The sequence below is a fragment of the Oryctolagus cuniculus genome, chromosome 7 (assembly GCF_964237555.1).
Source record: "Oryctolagus cuniculus chromosome 7, mOryCun1.1, whole genome shotgun sequence".
Taxonomy (NCBI): domain Eukaryota; kingdom Metazoa; phylum Chordata; class Mammalia; order Lagomorpha; family Leporidae; genus Oryctolagus; species Oryctolagus cuniculus.
This window is the reverse complement of record NC_091438.1, coordinates 38,945,455-38,952,541: the sequence shown is the minus strand read 5'-3', so window position 1 is coordinate 38,952,541 and position 7,087 is coordinate 38,945,455.

Sequence of the window (7,087 nt, the reverse complement as noted above, 5' to 3'; positions counted from 1 at the left end):
CTCCAGCCCCTCCTCCCTCTGAGGTGGTTAGGGGTGGCACTGTAAGTCCCAAACTTCCTATCAGGACATGGTCTTTCTGGTTAGCAGCTCCTGTAGAGATCTAGGGGCCCCTGTCAAGGTTACCTCATTAGCATAAGCTCAGGGATGGCTGAAAGGGGTGCATTGTGAATACCAAATTTCATTCCTATCACTCAGGGAATTTACGAGCTTTGTGCCAGGAATGGGAGGCAGGGAGGAAAAACAACTTATTATTATTATTATACCATGCCATTGGATTCAGTCCATCTAGAAAGCTTAACATAATAGTTACAACAATGTATCTACATATATGTTCCATATTAAATGACAAATAGTCTCATATTTGATCCAACTATCAAGTATAGTATCTACAAGAGGTACACCCTAAACAATGTGACTCAGTATGTTTAAAAATTACAAGATGGGGACTGGCCCTATGGCATAGTGGGTAAAGCCACTACCTGCAGTGCCGACAACCCGTATGAGCACCTATTCAAGTCCTGGCTGCTCCACTTCCAATCCAGCTCCCTGCTAATGCACCTAGGCAAGCAGCGGAGGATGGTCCAAGTCCTTGGGCCCCTGCACATACATGGGAGACCTGGAAGAAACTCCTGGCTCCTGGCTTTTTGGATTGGTCCAGCTCCAAACACTGCTGCCATTTGGGAAGTGAACCAGAGGATGGGAGATATTCTCTCACTCTCTCTCTCTCACTCTCTCTCTCTCTCCCTTTCTTTCTCTCTTGCCTCTGCATCTCTGTAACTCTACCCTTTCAAATAAATAAATAAATCTTTTTTAAAAAATCTTAAAAAAAAGATAAATTTGTCATCAACTTTTAGTTTCTGAATAACAAAGGAAGAATGAACAAAATTCAGTTGTGGAAACTGTCAGTTCTTAACAGATAGAGTTAACAAACACGAAAATGTAGAACGCAAGGGGAAAATTCACTGTTGGGATGCACTTAGCAAATATGAGAAAAAAAGAACATACCCTCTTTTTCAGTGTTCATGAAATAGTTTTAAAAACTGATTACATAGTCAATCACTAAATATTTTAAATGGGGGGCAGACACTGTGGCACAGCAGGTTAAAGCCCCAGCCTGCAGTCTGGCATGCTATATGGGTACTGGTTCAAGTCCTGGCTACTCCTCTTCCAATCCAGCTCTCTGCTATGGCCTGGGATAGCAGTAGAAGATGACCCAAGTCCTTGGGCCCCTGCACCCGCATGGGAGACCTGGAAGAAGTTCTTGGCTCCTGGCTTCGGATCAGCTCAGCTCTGGTTGCTACGGATATTTGTGGGGTGAACCAATGGAATGGAAGACCTCGCTCTCTCTGTCTCTACCTCTCTCTGTAACTCTTTCAAATAAGTAAAATAAATCTTTAAAAAAAAAACCTTAAATGGATTCCAGACCAGAAATTACAAATGACTGGTTTCTGTACCACAATACAGTAAAACCAGAAATTAAAAAAATATGTCAACAAAAAAATATCCAACTACTTGGTTTGAAAATACTCTTCCAAAAAAAATGCATAGAAACCAAAACTATAATTCACAGAACTTTTGGGCACTAATGATAAAATACCATATACAACATCAGCAGGAGATAGCGAAATCTGTAATTAAAGGCAACTTCACCATGTTCAATCAAAATAGCAATTAACATTTCTTGAGCACTTACTATGTGTGAGACACCTTGCTAAGTACTTTTACAAGTAGTTTCTCAGGTATTCCTTGTAAGCAACCTGAGCTGCTGTTACAGTATTATCAAACAAGAAGGAACAAATGTGTGAAGTCAGCATAAAACTCAAGAAGTTTAAAAAAGAGCAAGATTAAATTAAAGCTTTAAATGCAGAAGAAATAAATTAATAAAGCTAAGAGATGAAACTAATGAGAAATGTGTGCCGGCGCAGGACGGGTACAGCGGCCCCGGGGGAATGTGTGGGAGAGCTGTCTCGCCCCCTCATCCACCTGGAGCATCTTCACCTCCAGTCGGTCTTGTGATGTCAGCACCTGTCTTCCTTTGCACATCACGTTTGCTGAGGCTGCAGAAGGCCTCTCTGCCTGTCCCAAGACAGACTGTAAGTGCCAGGGAATCCACACCCGGACTCCCCTCACCCACGCCACCTCCCCACAGGGCACTCCCCCGCTGTGACTGTCTGGAGTTGTGTCCAATACCCCATTGCCACCCCTGGGGAGGACCCCCTCCAAGGCATGCTCTTACCCCTCAGCCATTCGCAGGCTCCCGCCCCCCCCCCCAACCGGATGAACAAGGCAAACCTTGTGTGGTCACCTTCCTCCTCCTATATCCCCTTCTGCTCCCCTCCAGCACTTCTTGCACGAATTCATTAAGGCACTTGAACTTACATCCTTGCCTCAGGGGAAACCCAAACTGCACACGGAACAAATATCAAAAGAAGAAAAATATCTATACCTGTAGAGGAGGAAAAAGAAAACAAAAAACTGCTCAGTTGGCAATGATACTTTATAGCCACGGATTAAAATGAGAAATTGGGGCTGTTGTTCGGCGTCGTGGTTAGGATGCTGCCTGGGACCTGTTCCAAATCCCATGTTGGAGTCACAGGTTCATTTCCAATTCCAACTTCCTGCTGATGCACATCCAGGGTGGCAGCAAATGATGACTCAAGTACTTGGGTCCCTGCCTTCCACATGGGAGATCTGGATTGAGTTCCAGGCTCCAGGCTTCTGCCTGCCCCAGCCCTAGCTGTTGTGGGCCTTTGAGGAGTAAACCAGTGGGTAGGAGATATCTCTCTCTCTGCATTTCAAATAAAAAATAAACTTTTTTAAAGATTATAAAATGCACATACAGAAATAGAATTATAAAAGTATTCCTATGTAAACTTTATTTGAAAAGCTTAATAAAATAGTAAATGTATGGGAAACTATAAATGACCAAAAATTGACTCAAGAAAATGTAGGGGGCCTGAAAAGACTAACATACATGGAATAAATTGGAAAAATTGCCAAAGAATCGCATCCTCCAAAGATGGTAGGTCTAGATAATGGTTCCTTAACATGACAAAAAGCATAATTTCAAACCAATAGCCAGTTGTTAATGCTAACAAAAAAGTAGACTCTACAATATTAACAGTAGAAGAAATAGATTTCAAGTCAGAAATATGACAAAAATAGCACCAAAAAGAGAAAATTACAGACCAACCTGACTTATGAATATAGATGCAAAAATCCTGAATAAAATATTAGCCAATTAAATGCAGCAGTGTGATAAAAGAATAATGCACTGTGATCAAGTAGGTTTATTTTTATAAGAACACAAGTAAGGATCAAAATTAGAATATCTATTAATATGATATTACCCACAAGGAGAAAAAGATTAACTCAATAGGCACTAAAAACATACTTTTATGAAGTTAAAATACTAAATAAACTGGAGATGAAAATATATACTTATTTAATAGAAGGAATGTCTGCCTCACACCAGTAGACAATAGTGTAACTAAAGAAAAACTTTAAAAATCTCTAATAAAGTAAAGATGCTACTGTCTATTGGATAACATATTGCGGTCATTTCAACTCTGCAGTAAGACAGAAATATCCAATGAACCAAAACTATAAGTGTACAGCTATCAGAGCAGAAAAACAGAAATGTACAGCTATCAGGAATGTGGTAGTTAAGTCACCACTCAGGGGCCGGCTCTGTGGTGCAGCAGGTTAAAGCCCCAGTCTGCAGCACATGCATCTCATATGGGCACCAGTTTGAGTCCTGGCTGCTCCACTTCCAATCCAGTTCCCTACTAATGCACCTGGGAAAGCAGCAGAGGATGGCCCAAGTCTCTGGGCCCCTGCACCCATGTGGGAGACCCAGAAGAAGCTCCTGGCTCCTGGTGTTGGATTGGCTCAGCTCTGGACGTTGGGGCGGCTTGGGGAGTGAACCAGCAGGTAGAAGACCTCTCTGTCTCTACCCTTCTCTGTAACTGTCTTTCAAACAAAGAAAATAAATCTTAAACAAACAAACAAAAAAAGACACCACTCAGCAAGTCCATATCGTCTATATTCCATATTCAAGTCATTGGGCTCAAATCCTGGCTCTGCTTCGGATGTCAGTTTCCTGCTAACGCACACCCTGAGAGAAAGCAGGTGATGGCATTTGCCACCCACATGGGAGACCTGGATGGAGTTCCAGGCTCCTGGCTTTGGCCTGGTCCAGCCCTGACCATTGCAGGCATTTGGAGAATAAACCAGCAGGTGAAACTTTCTGTCCATCTGCTTCTGTCTCTCTCTGCCTTTCAAATAAAATAAAAAATAAATAAGTAAATAAATTTCAAAGAGAAATTTATAGCTGTCAGGATAGAATTGTGACAAATATACAGTTATTAGAAAGGAGGACCATCTTGCAGCTAACATAATTGCCTATCTTTAAAACCCAAGAAACTGAAGGAGCAAGCAAAGACCACCCAAATGAAGATGTCTGAGCCTGCTATCGGTAGGATGGTCAGCTACCGACACTCACTTTTGACAGATTCAGAGGCAGGTGAGGAGTAGGGTGGGGGTGGGGGTAAGAATGCAATATGCTCTGTGAAGTGTGAAGTGTGAATGTTTGGGCCCCCTCATTCATATAGTGCAACTCTAAGTCCATTGCAATTGTATTTGGAGGTAGCATCTTTGGAACTCACCTTCAGGTCAAAATGACAGAGCCTTTATCAAAGGGATTCGTGCCTTTGTATGAGGAATCCTCTATCTGCCAAGTGAGAAAACCATAAGATGTCAGCAGCCTGCATCCTGGGAGAGGGTTCTCATGAGAACCCAACCATGCCGGCCTCCTGACCTCAGCCTTTCTGTCTCCAGAGCCACGAGAAAGAAACGCCCGCTGTCTGTAAGCCCCTGAGGACTGCGTTTGTCCCAGCAGCCTGAACTGAGACACTCTGGAGGTGGAGAGGCGTGGGTAACTAGAAGCATCCTATGTGATTGGCCTGGGAAGCATATTTTTCTTTCTCTGGATGGTCTTGGGTGGGAAGCGGGCGCAGCAATTTGAGGAGCTGACCATCACTAAGTTCTCTCTGCATCTCTGTCTCTGCCTCTGTTTTTCAAATATAATGAAAATAAATAAAAATTTACCAAGCCAAATAAAAAGGTAAATATTTCATAAAATGTTAAAAAATAAGTTACATGAAAGGCAGAGATAGAAAGAGAAAGAGAAGAGAGATAGAGACACAGATCTTCCAACTGCTGTTTTACTCCCCCAAATACCATAATATCCAGGCCTGGGCCAGACCAGAAGCCAGGAGCTGGAAACTCAGTTCCAGTCTCCCACACAGGTGGCAGGGACCATACTACTTGAGCCATCACCTGCTGCCTCCCCAGGTGCATGTTAGCAGGAAGCTGCATTGGAAGCAGAGTTGGGATTCAAACCAAGTGCTCTGGTACAGGATGTAGGTCCTGGGCAACATCTTAATCACTGTATCAGACACCCATCCCTCAAATAAAAATTTTTAATGGCTTAAATAAAATAGAATTGTAGAGGAGTAAAAATAACTTTCTATCTACCCTTCATAGCTCTTAACTAGGACCCTCATAACAAAAGGCAGATTAACAAGAGAAAAACAAATAAGAGCTTATTAGCTTGTATACTTCATGCGTACGTGGGAAAGGATTGAAACTTCAAGTCTAAATTCCATCTCTAAAACAAAGAAAAAAGGGTATATGGTCCGGTTGAGAGGTGGACGGGGAGCCACCATCACACAGGGTGAGGTTTGTCATGAAGATTAAGTTGGTGCTTTGTTGTCACAACATTGAATAAGATAACCTTATCCCCGTATTGCAGGGCCTGAGTTTGATGTTCAGCTCCACTCTTGACTCCAGCTTCCTGCTAATGCAGAGCCTGGGAGAGCAGGGAAGGCTCAAGTGATTGGGTTCCTGCCACCAGTGTGGGAGACCTGGATTGAGCTTGTAGGGCAAGGGGCATTGCAGACATTTGAGGAAACAAGCAGATAGACTTCTTTCCCCACCCCCACCCTTCACAGTCCAAGATGGCTGCCCCTCAAACGGAAATAATTTAAAAATAATAAAAGCAGCAGAGAAAGCTGTGTTATTCAACAAAGGGCACTGATATCATTGGATTAACTTTCAAATAAAAAATTAAGCTGGGGGCTGGTACTGTGGCACAGCGGGTTAATGCCCTGGCCTGAAGCACCAGCATCCCATATGGGTGCTGGTTCGAGATCCGGCTATTCCTCTTCCAATCCAGCTCTCTGCTGTGGCGTGGGAAAGCGGTAGAAGGTGGCCCAAGTTCTTGGGCCCCTGCACCAGCATGGGAGATCGGAAGAAGCTCCTGGCTTTGGATAGGTGCAGCTCCTGGCCTTTGCAGCTAATTGGGGCATGAACCATTGGATGGAAGATCTCTCTGTCTCTGCCTCTCCTCTCTCTGTGTAACTCTGACTTTCAAATAAATAAATCTTTTTAAAAAATTAAACTAAAATTCCACCACATTCCTTATATAAAAATAAATTCAAAATGGATTTAAGAGTTGAAAGTAAAAACTTATGAAATCATAAAAGAACTAGACAAAACCATAGATTCTTGGATTTGGAAAAGTATTTTAAACTATAAACCACATATAGGAAAATATAAAGGAAATTTTCCATAAAGGAAAATATAAAATATTTTATATAAAAATATAAAATATAAACAAATCGTACTGCTTAAAAATTTAAAACATTTCCAGGTCCCTCAATACTACAACTAAAATTAAAACCAAGTGACAAATTGAGAGTGGACATGGGAAGGAAATGCCTGCAATATTCTAACCAACAAAGAGTTAAAATTTTCATTATATGAGAGAATCAGAGAAATCAGCCAGGAAAAAATAAGCAACCCAACGGGAAAAATTGGCAAAGGACACACACAGATAATTCACAAAAGAACAATGCAGATGAGCAAAAATTATGCAACGTCAAAAGTAGTGATGAAGATGCAAAAAAAAAAAGCCATCTTCTATTTTTTAAACTAGAAACTGTGAAAAAAAAGATGAAGTAATGAAATTATCCAATCTTGGGAAAATATTTGGTTGAAGTAAAACTGATACAGCTTTTTAGGG